This window comes from Heptranchias perlo, chromosome 16 (genome assembly GCF_035084215.1).
Source record: "Heptranchias perlo isolate sHepPer1 chromosome 16, sHepPer1.hap1, whole genome shotgun sequence".
NCBI classification, from domain to species: Eukaryota; Metazoa; Chordata; class Chondrichthyes; order Hexanchiformes; family Hexanchidae; genus Heptranchias; species Heptranchias perlo.
In genome coordinates this window covers 4,969,704-4,983,503 of record NC_090340.1, presented here as the reverse complement: position 1 = coordinate 4,983,503, position 13,800 = coordinate 4,969,704, and positions in this window count along the sequence as shown.

Genomic DNA, 13,800 nt, shown 5'->3' with positions numbered 1-13,800 from the left:
CTGCCAATATAAGAGGCAGTGAATGAGAGATGCCAGTAATGCAGACTGCCCCTGGAGGCTGGTGTGCTGCCCTGAGGGCACTAAGATTCTGTGCCAGGATATCAGAAGGGCTGTGCCAGTGAAGATGCAGATTATCGTCGAGGGTTAGAGAAGCAAAAGTAAACATTGGTCTCCTGGGGCTGAGACAGGAGAAATTATAATGGGGAATCAGGAAATGGCAGATACGTTAAACAAATATTTTATATCTGTCTTCACAGCAGAAGACGCAAAAAGCATATCAAAAATAGTGGGGAACCAAAGGGCTAATGAGAGTGAGGAACTTAAAGCAATTGTTTTTTTTTATTCATTCACGGGATGTGGGCGTCGCTGGCGAGGCCGGCATTTATTGCCCATCCCTAATTGCCCTTGAGAAGGTGGTGGTGAATCGTCTTCTTGAAACGCTGCAGTCCGTGTGGTGACGGTTCTCCCACAGTGCTGTGAGGAAGGGAATTCCAGGATTTTGACCCAGCGACGATGAAGGAACGACGATATATTTCCAAGTCGGGATGGTGTGTGACTTGGAGGGGAGCGTGCAGGTGGTGTTGTTCCCACGTGCCTGCTACTCTTGTCCTTCTAGGTGGTAGAGGTCGCGGGTTTGGAAGGTGCTGTCGAAGAAGCCTTGGTGAGTTGCTGCAGTGCATCCTGTGGATGGTACACACTGCAGCCACAGTGCACTGGGGGTGAAGGGAGTGAATGTTTTGGGTGGTGGATGGTGTGCCAATCAAGGAGCGGCTTTGTCCTGGATGGTGTCGAGCTTCTTGAGTGTTGTTGGAGCTGCACTCATCCAGGCAAGTGGAGAGTATTCCATCACACTCCTGACTTGTGCCTTGTAGATGGTGGAAAGGCTTTGGGGAGTCAGGAGATGAGTCACTCGCCGCAGAATACCCAGCCTCTGACCTGCTCTTGTAGCCACAGTATTTGTATGGCTGGTCCAGTTAAGTTTCTTGTCAATGGTGACCCCCAGGATTTTGATGGTGGGGGAATTGGCGATGGTAATGCCGTTGAATGTCAAGGGGAGGTGGTTAGACTCTCTCTTGTTGGAGATGGTCATTGCATGGTACTTGTCTGACGCGAATGTTACTTGCCACTTATGAGCCCAAGCCTGGATGTTGTCCAGGTCTTGCTGCATGCGGGCTTGGACTGCTTCATTATTTGAGGGGTTGCAATTGGAACTGAACACTGTGCAATCATCAGCGAACATCCCCATTTCGGACCTTATGATGGAGGGAAGGTCATTGATGAAGCAGCTGAAGATGGTTGGGCCTAGGACACTGCCCTGAGGAACTCCTGCAGCTATGCCCTGGGGTTGAGATGATTGGCATCCAACAACCACTACCATCTTCCTTTGTGCTGGGTATGACTCGAGCCACTGGAGATTTTTCCCCCTGATTCCCATTGACTTCAATTTTTCTAGGGCTCCTTGGTGCCACACTCGGTCAAATGCTGCCTTGATGTCAAGGGCAGTCATTCTCATCTCACCTCTGGAATTCAGCTCTTTTGTCCATGTTTGGACCAAGGCTGTAATGAGGTCTGGAGCCGAGTGGTCCTGGCGGAATCCAAACTGAGCATCAGTGAGCTTGTTATTGGTGAATAAGTACCGCTTGATAGCACTGTCGACGACAGCTTCCATCACTTTGCTGATGATTGAGAGTTGACTGATGGGGTGATAATTGGCCGGATTGGATTTGACCTGCTTTTTGTGGACGTGACATACCTCGGCAATTTTCCACATTGTCGGGTAGATGCCAGTGTTGTAGCTGTACTGGAACAGCTTGGCTAGAGGCGCAGCTAGTTCTGGAACACAAGTCTTCAGCACTACTGCTGGGATGTTGTTGGGGCCTCTAACCTTTGCTGTATCCAGTGCACTCAGCCATTTCTTGATATCCAGTGGAGTGAATCGAATTGGCTGAAGACCGGCTTCTGTGATGGTGGGGATATCGGGAGGAGGCCGAGATGGATCATCCACTCGGCACTTCTGGCTGAAGATGGTTGCAAACGCTCCAGCCTTGTCTTTTGCACTCACGTGCTGGACTCCACCATCATTGAGGATGGGGATGTTTGCAGAGCCTCCTCCCCCCGTTAGTTGATTAATTGTCCACCACCGTTCAGAACTGGATGTGGCAGGACTGCAGAGCTTTGATCGGATCTGTTGGTTGTTGAATCGCTTAGCTCTGTCTATAGCATGTTGCTTCCGCTGTTCAGCATGCATGTAGTCCTGAGTTGTAGATTCATCAGTTTGGCACCTCATTTTTAGGTACGCCTGGTGCTGCTCCTGGCATGCTCTTCTACACTCCTCATTGAACCAGGGTTGATCTCCTGGCTTGTTGGTAATGGTAGAGTGAGGAATATGCCGGGCCATGAGGTTACAGATTGTTCTGGAATACAATTCTGCTGCTGCTGATGGCCCACAGCGCCTCATGGATGCCAAGTTTTGAGCTGCTAGATCTGTTCTGAATCCATCTCATTTAGCACGGTGGTAGTGCCACACAACACGTTGGATGGTGTCCTCAGTGCGAAGACGGGACTTCATCTCCACGTGGACTGTGCGGTTTCACTCCTACCAATACTGTCATGGACAGATGCATTTGCGACAGGTAGATTGGTGAGGATGAGGTCAAGTAAGTTTTTCCCTCGTGTTGGTTCGCTCACCACCTGCCACAGGCCCAGTCTGGCAGCTGTATCCTTCAGGATTCATCCTGCTCTTTTAGCAGTGGTGCTACCGAGCCACTCTTGGTGATGGACTTTGAAGTCTCCCGCCCAGAGTACATTGTGTGCCCTTGCTACCCTCAGTGCTTCTTCCAAGTGGTGTTCAACATGGAGGAGGACTGATTGATCAGCTGAGGGATGACGGAAGGTGGTTATCAGCAGGAGGCTCAGTGGAGAAAAAGTGCTTGAGAAACTAATGGGACGAAAATCCGATAAATCCCCTGGACGTGATGGCCGACATCTGAGGGTTCTAAGAGACGTGGCTGCAGAGATAGTGGATGCATTGGTTATGATCTTCCAAAATTCCCCAGATTCTAGAATGGTTCCAGTGGATTGGAAGGTCGCAAATGTAACCCCGCTATTCAAGAAAGGTGAGGGAGAGAAAACAGGGAATGACAGGTCAGTTCGCCTGACATCAGTCGTCGGGAAAATGCTGAAATCCATTGTTAAGGAAGTGGTAACAGGGCACTTAGAACATCATAATATGATTGGGCAGAGTCAACATGGTTTTATGAAAGGGAAATCGTGTTTGACAAATTTATTTGAGTTTTTTAAGGATGTAACTAGCAAGGCAGATAAAGGGGAACCAGTGGAAATTTGAATTTTCAAAAGGCATTCGGTAAGGTGCCACATAAAAGGTTGTTACAAAAGATAAGGGCTCATGGGGTTGGGATAACATATTAGCACGGATAGAGGATTGGTTAATGGACAGAAAACAGAGAGCAGGGTCATTCTCAGGTTGGCAGGCTGTAACTAGTGGGGTGTTGCAAGGATTGGTCCTTGAGCCTCAGCTATTTACAATCTATATTAATGACTTGGATGAAGGGACCTTGTGCAATGTATCCAAGTTTGCTGATGATACAAAGCTAGGTGGGAAAGCAAGCAGTGAGGAGGACACAAAGAGTCTGCAAAGGGATATAGACAGGTTAAGTGAGTAGGCAAGAAGTTGGCAGATGGAGTATAATGTGGAAAAATGTGAGGTTATTCACTTTGGTAGGAAGAATAGAAAAATAGAATATTTTTCAAATGGTGAGAAACTGTTAAACGTTGGTGTTCAGAGAGACTTGGGTGTCCTGGTTCATGGAACACAGAAAGTTAGCGTGCAAGTACAGCAGGCAATTAGGAATGCAAATGGTATGTTGGCCTTTATTGCAAGGGGGTTGGAGTGCAAGAGTAAGGAAGTCTTACTACAATTGTACAAGGCTTTGGTGAAACCTCACCTGGAGTACTTTGTACAGTTTTGGTCTCCTTATCTAAGGAAGGATATATGTCCCTTGAAGGGTGCAATGGAGGTTCACTGGATTAATTCCTGGGATCAGAGGGTTGTCCAATGAGGAGATGTTGAGTAGAATGGGCCTATACTCTCTGGAGTTTAGAAGAATGAGAGGTGACCTCATTGAAACTCATAAGATTCTGAGGGGGTTTGACAGGGTAGATGCTGAGAGGTTGTTTCCCCTGGCTGGAAAGCCGAGAACGAGAGGGCATAATCGCAGGATAAGGGGTCGGCCATTTAAGACTGAGATGAGGAGGAATTTCTTCACGCAGAGGGTTGTGAATCTTTGGAATTCTCTACCCCAGAGGGCTGTGGATGCTGAGTCATTGATTATATTCAAGACTGAGATAGATAGATTTTTGGACTCTAGGGGAATCGAGGGATATGGGGATCGGCTGGGAAAGTGGAGTTGAGGTTGAAGATCAGTCATGATCTGATTGAATGGCGGAGCAGGCTCGAGGGGTCGTATGGCCTACTCCTGCTCCTATTTCTTATTTTCTTATGTTATCACCACAGAACAGTTCATACAGCGATCAACCTAAACTTGGCCTTTGTTTGCTTGACTGTTGGATTTCAGATTCACCATGTCCCTCCCCCCCATTCAACAAAAACTTGCATTTAAATAGTGCCTTTAATGTAGTAAAACGTCCCAATGCGCTTCACAGAGCGAAATCAGACAAAAAAACCTGATGCCAACAGGCAAAGAAAGCTTGGCCAAAGCTGTTTTATAAGGAACGTCCTAAAGCAGGAGAGAGTTTAGGGAGGGAATTCTCGAGTTTAGGTCCTATGCAGCTGAAAGCATGGCCGCCGAAGGAAGTGAGAGATGGACAAGAGCCCAGAGTTGGAGGAACGCAGAGATCTACGGGATTGTAGGGCTGGAGGAGGTTACAGAGATCGGGAGGGGCGAGGCCATAGACGGATTGTAGGGCTGGAAGAGGTTACAGAGATAGGGAGGGGCGAGGTCATAGACGGATTGTAAGAACATAAGAAATAGGAGCAGGAGGAGGCCAATCGGCCCCTCGTGCCTGCTCCGCCATTCAATAAGATCATGGCTGATCTGATCCTAACCTCAAATCTAAACTCATGTCCAATTTCCTGCCCGCTCCCCGTAACCTCTAATTCCCTTTACTTCTAGATAGGGAACGGCGAGGTCATAGATGGATTGTAGGGCTGGAGGAGGTTACAGAGATAGGGAGGGACGAGGTCATAGACGGATTTGAACAAAAAGGGAATTTTAAAATCGAGGCATTACCGGACCAGGAGCCAATGTAGGTCAGCGAGCACAGGGGGTGATGGGTGAACGGGACTCTGTTTCTGTGTGTGTCTCTCTGTTTCTGTGTGTCTCTGTGTTTGTTTCTGTTTCTGTGTCTGCGTCTCTCTCTTTCTGTGTCTCTCTGTTTCTGTCTGTGTCCCTGACTGTGTCTGTGTCTCTCTTTCTGTGTCCCTGTTTGTGTCTGTGTCTCTACGTTTCTGTGTGTGTCTCTGTTTATGTGTGTGCCCCTGTTTGTGTCTGTGTCTCTCTGTTTCTGTGTCTCTCTGTTTCTGTGTCTCTCTGTTTCTGTCTCTCTGTTTCTGTGTCTCTGTTTCTGTCTCTCTGTTTCTGTGTCTCTCTGTTTCTGTCCCTCTGTTTCTGTCTCTCTGTTTCTGTCCCTCTGTTTCTGTGTCTCTCTGTTTCTGTCCCTCTGTTTCTGTGTTTCTCGGTTCTGACCGTTAGTGGAAAATGGTGGACAGTGCGTTTGTGTTTCTGATACTGCGCTCCATCGAGCGACTCTCCGTCCCCACCCCCTCCCCCCAGTACCGGGAGTGGGGACTGAGAAAATGAGCCCATAAGGCTTTTGAATGTTTCATTTCCTAAAAGAGTCCCCATCGCCGTGTGTAACCACGCCTCCCGCTCCCCTTCGCAGTGGTCCTGAGTCAGACGGATCTGTGGGGTCTGGGGCGGGACCCTGGGTTTGTGTTGAGTTGGCTGAGCTCAGATGCTGGGGGAGTGGGGGCTTGAGGTGGAAACAGTTGGCGTCAGTGCCTCAGGGTTAGGGGTGGGGGCGCGGGGAAATCAGCCAAAGTTCCCGCTCCTGATCGCTACCCTGTGACGTCAATGGAGGAGGATGGTGTGACACCCTCTACAGTCGAATAGCCAGCAAGCATTCACTGTACAGAGGCACACGTGACGAATGAGTATGTAGGGCAGGGGAATAGACTCGAGTGAAAAGCAAACACAGGCAGGGTGGAGGGGGAGAAAAGGATAGCAATATCCCCGGGTTAGACAATCCAGCAGTCAAGCTTACCTGGAAAGGCCAGTCGCCAGGGAAAGCTGTTCTGTAGTGGCTGATGATTAGAATGGTTACAGCACAGAAGGAGGCCATTCGGCCCGTCGAGCCTGTGCCAGCTCTCTGCAAGAGCAATCCAGTAAGTCCCACTCACCCGCCCTTTCTCCGTAGCCCGACAAATTTTGTTCCCTTCAAATACTGATTCAATTCCCTTTTGAAAGCCACAAATGAATCTGCCTCCACCACCCCCTCAGGCAGTGCATTCCAGATCATAACCACTCGCTGTGTGAAAAGGTTTTTCCTCATGTCGCCTTTGGTTCATTTGCTAATCACCTTAAATCTGTTTCCTCTGGTTCTCGACCCTTCCGCCAATGGGAAGAGTTTCTCTCTATCTACTCTGTCGAGACCCTTCATGATTTGAACACCTCTATCAAATCTCCTCTTCTCCTTCTTTGCTCGAAGGAAAACACCAGCTTCTCCAGTCTATCAATGTAACTGAAGTCCCTCATCCCTGGAACTATTCGAGTAAATCATTCCTACACCCTCTCTAAGGCCTTCACATCCTTCCTAAAGTGCGGTGTCCAGAATTGGGCACAATACTCCAGTTGTGGCCAAACCTTCGACAGCACCTCCCAAACCCGCGACCTCTACCAGCTAGAAGGATAAGAGCAGCAGGTACATTGGAACAACACCACCTGCATGTTCCCCTCCAAGTCACACACCATCCCGACTTGGAAATATATCGCCGTTCCTTCATCGTCGCTGGGTCAAAATCCTGGAACTCCCTTCCTAACAGCACTGTGGGAGAACCGTCACCACACGGACTGCAGAGGTTCAAGAAGGCGGCTCACCACCACCTTCTCAAGGGCAATTAGGGATGGGTAATAAATGCCGGCCTTGCCAGCGACGCCCACATCTCATGAACGAATAAAATAAAATAAAGCCCAGGATTCTGTATGCTCTTTTAACAGCTTTATCAACCTGTCTTACCACCTGGAATGACCTGTGCCGAAAATCCTCAGATCTCTCTGTTCCTCCACCTCCTGTAACACAGTATGGGGACTCCCGGCACACTGCTCATTCCTGGGAGTGCTTCCTGATTATATGTCAGTGTTAGCAACCGGGAGGAGCCTGAACAGGAGCGGGAGCCTGAACCCCGACACTCACAGTCTGACCCCACACACTCACAGTCTGACCTAACACACTCACACTCTGACCCCACACACTCACCATCTGACCCCACACACTCACACTCTGACCCCACACACTCACAGTCTGACCCCACACACTCACCGTCTGACCCCACACACTCACAACCTGACCCCACACACTCACAGTCTGACCCCACACACTCACAACCTGACCCCACACACTCACAGTCTGACCCCACACACTCACAACCTGACCCCACACACTCACAGTCTGACCCCACACACTCACAGTCTGACCCCACACACTCACAGTCTGACCCCACACACTCACACTCTGACCCCCCCACACACTCACACTCTGACCCCACACACTCACAGTCTGACCCCACACACTCACAGTCTGACCCCCACTCACAGTCTGACCCCACACACTCACACTCTGACCCCACACACTCACACTCTGACCCCACACACTCACACTCTGACCCCCCCACACATTCACAACCTGACCCCACACACTCACACTCTGACCCCCCCACACATTCACAACCTGACCCCCACTCACGATCTGACCCACACACTCACAATCTGACCCCACACACTCACAGTCTGACCCCACACACTCACACTCTGACCCCACACACTCACACTCTGACCCCCCCACACATTCACAACCTGACCCCACACACTCACAGTCTGACCCCACACACTCACACTCTGACCCCCCCACACACTCACACTCTGACCCCACACACTCACAGTCTGACCCCACACACTCACAGTCTGACCCCCACTCACAGTCTGACCCCACACACTCACACTCTGACCCCACACACTCACACTCTGACCCCACACACTCACACTCTGACCCCCCCACACATTCACAACCTGACCCCACACACTCACACTCTGACCCCCCCACACATTCACAACCTGACCCCCACTCACGATCTGACCCACACACTCACAATCTGACCCCACACACTCACACTCTGACCCCACACACTCACACTCTGACCCCACACCCACACTCTGAACCCTACTCTCTGTTTCCTGTCTGTTAACCAATTTTCAATCCATGCCAGTATATTACCCCCAATCCCATGTGGTTTTATTTTGCACACTAACCTCTTTTGTGGGACTTTATCAAAGGCCTTCTGAAAATCCAAATGAACCACATCCACTGCTTCTCCCTTATCTGTTCTACCAGTTACATCCTCAAAAAACTCCAGTAGGTTTGTCAAACACAATTTCCCTTTCATAAATCCATGTTGACTTTGTCTAATGTCGTTGGTATTTTCTAAGTGCCCTGTTATCACATCCTTTATAATAAACTCTAGCATTTTCCCTACTATAGTTGCCTGTTTTCTCTATTCCTCCTTTTTTAAATAGTGGGTTTACACTTGCCACCCTCCAATCTGCAGGAACTGCTCCATAATCTATGGAATTTTGTAAGATGACAACAAATGCATCCACTATTTCCATGGCTACCTCTTATAGTACTCTGGGATGCAGATCTTTATGAGTCTGTCTGTGTACATGTCTCTCTGTTTATGTGTGTCTCTGTATCTGTACGTTTCTTTGTGTTTCTTGTGTGTTTCTCTCTATTTCTGTGTGTGTCTCTCTCTATTTCTGTTTCTGTGTATGTCTTTGTCTGTTTCTGTGTGTATCTCTGTCTGTTTCTGTGTGTATCTCTGTCTGTTTCTGTGTGTGTCTCTGTCTGTTTCTGTGTGTATCTCTGTCTGTTTCTGTGTGTGTCTCTGTCTGTTTCTGTGTGTGTCTCTGTCTGTTTCTGTGTGTATCTCTGTCTGTTTCTGTGTGTATCTCTGTCTGTTTCTGTGTGTATCTCTGTCTGTTTCTGTGTGTGTCTCTGTGTTTCTGTGTGAGTCTGTTTCTGTGTGTGTCTCTGTCTGTTTCTGTGTGTGTGTGTCTCTAATTCTGTGTGTGTGTGAGTCTGTTTCTCTGTGTGTATGTCTCTATTTCTGTGTGTGTCTCTCTATGTTTCTGTGTCTCCCTGTTTCTGTGTCTCTCTGATTCTGTGACTCTCTTTTTGTGTTTCTCTGTTTGTATTTGTATGTTTCTCTGTTTCTGTGTGTGTGTCTCTGTTTCTGTGTCTGTCTATATCTGTGTGTGTCTTTCCATTTCTGTGTGTGTGTCTCTGTTTCTATGTGTGCATGTGTGTGTGTCTGCTTCTGTGTGTGTCTCTGTCTCTGTGTGTTTGTCTCTGATTCTGTGACTCTCTGATTCTGTAACTCTGTTTCTGTGCGTGTCTCTCCTTTTCTGTGTCTCTATTTCTGTATGTGTCTCTGTCTCTGTGTGTGTCGTTTCTGTGTCTATATGTTTCTGTGCGTGTCTTTGTCTTTCTGTATGTGTACCTCTATTAGAGTGTGTGTGTCTCTCTCTTTCTGTGTGCCTCTCTCTGTTTCTGTGTGTGTCTCTCTCTGTTACTGTGTGTCTCTCTGTTTCTGTGTGTCTCTCTCTACTACTGTGTGTGCCTCTCTCTGTTTCTGTGTGTGTCTCTCTCTGTTACTGTGTGTCTCTCTGTTTCTATGTGTGTCTCTCTCTGTTACTGTGTGTCTCTCTGTTTCTATGTGTGTCTCTCTCTGTTACTGTGTGTCTCTCTGTTTCTGAGTGTGTCTCTTTCTGTTTCTGTGTGTGTCTCTCTGTTTCTGAGTGTGTCTCTTTCTGTTTCTGTGTGCCTCTCTCTGTTTCTGTGTGTGTCTCTCTGTTTCTGTGTGTGTCTCTCTCTGTTACTGTGTGTCTCTCTGTTTCTGTGTGTGTCTCTCTCTGTTACTGTGTGTCTCTCTGTTTCTGTGTGCGTCTCTCTGTTTCTGTGTGTGTCTCTCTCTATTACTGTGTATCTCTCTGTTTCTGTGTGCGTCTCTCTGTTTCTGTGTGTGTCTCTTTCTGTTACTGTGTGTCTCTCTGTTTCTGTGTGTGTCTCTCTCTATTACTGTGTATCTCTCTGTTTCTGTGTGCGTCTCTCTGTTTCTGTGTGCGTCTCTCTGTTTCTGTGTGTGTCTCTCTCTGTTACTGTGTGTCTCTCTGTTTCTGTGTGAGTCTCTCTGTTTCTGTGTGAGTCTCTCTGTTTCTGTGTGTGTCTCTCTGTTTCTGTGTGAGTCTCTGTTTCTGTGTGTGTCTCTCTGTTTCTGTGTGTGTCTCTCTGTTACTGTGTGTCTCTCTGTTTCTGTGTGTGTCTCTTTCTGTTTCTGTGTGAGTCTCTCTGTTTCTGTGTGTCTCTCTCTATTACTGTGGGCTTAATTTTGAAATGGTGGCGGATTGGCAGCGGGGCGGGGGGGGATGTTGGTCAAGGTGCACGTGGCAAAACTGAAAAAAAAACGTACCTTTCCCCACTCGATCGCGACTTAACTGATGCTCATTGATCTTGGATCCAGGTTTCATGCCCGGCAGCCGGCCTGATTGACAAGCTGGCTGCTGACAGGAGCTGCAACGCCAAGGTGGGTGTGGGAAGAAAGATAGAGAGAGAGGGAGACGTTGTCTGGCGCTGGAACAGAGAGTGGGGGGGGGGGCACAAAGATCAGAGGGGAGGACAAAGATCGGGGGGGGGGGGCAAAGATGGGTGGATATCGGACATCGCGGGGGGGAGACATTGGGAGACATCGGGAGGTGAGGGATCGGAGAAAAAACATCGGAGGGTGAGAGATCGGAGAAAAGACATCGGTGGGTGAGAGATCGGAGGAAAGACATCGGAGGGTGAGAGATCGGAGAAAAGACATCGGAGGGTGAGAGATCGGAGGAAAGACATCGGAGGGTGAGAGATCGGAGAAAAGACATCGGAGGGTGAGAGATCGGAGAAGAGACATCGAGGGGTGAGAGATCGGAGAAAAGACATCGGAGGGTGAGAGATCGGAGAAGAGACATCGGAGGGTGAGAGATCGGAGAAGAGACATCGGAGGGTGAGAGATCGGAGAAAAGACATCGGAGGGTGAGAGATCGGAGAAAAGACATCGGAGGAGTGGAGTGCATCTGACATCATTGGAAAGGCAGGAGTATTTTCTTTTTGATGTTCTGAAATGTAATTTTATTTTATTTATTTTGTTTATTTTTACTGATTCGGCCCCAATCGGAAGCCATGGGAAAGCCGCTTAGGTAAGTTTAAAATCGTTTGAACTACCTGATATGTCAGAAATAAAGTACCTTAAGTACCACAATGAGGTAACTTTACTTGTATAAATATCGTCCCATTTGCTTAAATTGGCGGCGGAATTTCCGGGTTCGGGAACGCCGCACGCACTCAGATGACTCTGGGTTGTGCACATTCCTCAGTGGGTTGGAGCTGAGAATCCTGCCCGCTCCAGAAAATCCCGATTTTCACTGCCCCCCCGCCCCCCACCCCACGCACCCGCACTTCCAGTTGAAAATTGAGCCCAGTGTCTGTGTCTCTGTTACTGTATATGTGTCTCCGTTTCTGCCTGTGTCTCTTTGTTTCTGTGTCTCTCTTTTTCTGTGTGTCTCTGTTTCTGTGTGTGAGTCTCTCTGTTTCTGTGTGTCTCTTTGTTTCTGTGTCTCTCTGTTTCTGTGTGTCTCTGTTTCTGTGTGTGTGAGTCTCTCTGTTTCTGTGTGTCTCTGTTTCTGTGTGTGAGTCTCTCTGTTTCTGTGTGTGAGTCTCTCTGTGTCTGTGTGTCTCTGTTTCTGTGTGTGAGTCTCTCTGTTTCTGTGTGTCTCTGTTTCTGTGTGTGAGTCTCTCTGTTTCTGTGTGTCTCTGTTTCTGTGTGTGTGAGTCTCTCTGTTTCTGTGTGTCTCTGTTTCTGTGTGTGTGTGTCTCTCTGTTTCTGACAACTAGTATTGAATCGGGGAAAGGGACTCGATAAAATTAATATAAGTAAAGCCACAGTAATGAAGAACATAATAGCACGAAAGAGTGACAAATCCCCAGGACCAGATGGTTTCCATCCCAGGGTTTTAAAGGAAGTAGGTGAGCGCATTGCAGATGCCCGAACTATAATCTTTCAAAGTTCTCTAGATTCAGGAACTGTCCCTCTAGATTGGAAAATTGCATATGTCACTCTGCTTTTTAAGAAAGGAGAGAGAGGGAAACCAGGGAATTATAGACCAGTTGGCCTAACATCTGTTGTGGGGAAAATGCTGGAGTCTATAATTAAGGATAGGGTGACTGAACACCTCGAGAATTTTCAGTTAATCACAGAGAGCCAGCATGGATTTGTGAAAGGTTGGTCGTGCCTGACAAACCTGATTGAATTTTTTGAAGAGGTGACTAAAGTCGTGGACAGGGGAATGTCAATGGATGTTATTTATATCGACTTCCAGAAGGCATTTGTTGAAGTCCCACATAAGAGACTGTTAGCTAAGTTAGAAGCCCATGGAATCTAGGGAAAAGTACGGACTTGGTTAGGAAGTTGGCTGAGCGAAAGGCGACAGAGAGTAGGGATAATGGGGAGGGACTCATATTGGCAGGATGTGACTAGTGGAGTCCCGCAGGGATCTGTCTTGGGGCCTCAATTATTCACAATATTTATTAACGACTTAGATGAAAGCATAGAAAGTCTCATATCTAAGTTTGCCGATGACACAAAGATTGGTGGCATTGTAAGCAGTGTAGATGAAAACATAAAATTACAAAGCGATATTGATAGATTCGGTGAATGGACAAAACTGTGGCAAATGGAATTCAATGTAAACAAATGTGAGGTCATCCACTTTGGATCAAAAATGGATAGAACAGGGTACTTTCTAAATGGTAAAAAGTTAAAAACAATGGATGTCCAAAGGGACTTAGGGGTTCAGGTACATAGATCATTGAAGTGTCATGAACAGGTGCAGAAAATTTTCAATGATGCTAATGGAATGCTGGCCTTTATATCTCGAGGACTGGAGTATGAGGGGGCAGAAGTTATGCTGCAGCTATACAAAAACCCTGGTTAGACCGCACCTGGAGTACTGTGAGCAGTTCTGGGCACCGCACCTTCGGAAGGACATATTGGCCTTGGAGGGAGTGCAGCGTAGGTTTACGAGAATGATGCCCGGAATTCAAGGGTTAAGTTACGAGGAGAGATTACACAAATTGGGGTTGTATTCTCTGGAGTTTCGAAGGTTAAGGGGTGATCTGATCGAAGTTTATATGATATTAAGGGGAAACGGATAGGGTGGATAGAGAAAAACTATTTCCGCTGGTTCGGGATTCTAGGAGCAGGGGGCACAGTCTAAAAATTAGAGCCAGACCTTTCAGGAGCGAGATTAGAAAACATTTCTACACACAAAGGGTGGTAGAAGTTTGGAACTCTTTTCCGCAAACGACAATTGATACTAGCTCAATTGCTAAATTTAAATCTGAGATAGATAGCTTTTTGGCAATCAAAGGTATTAAGGGATATGGGCCAAAGGC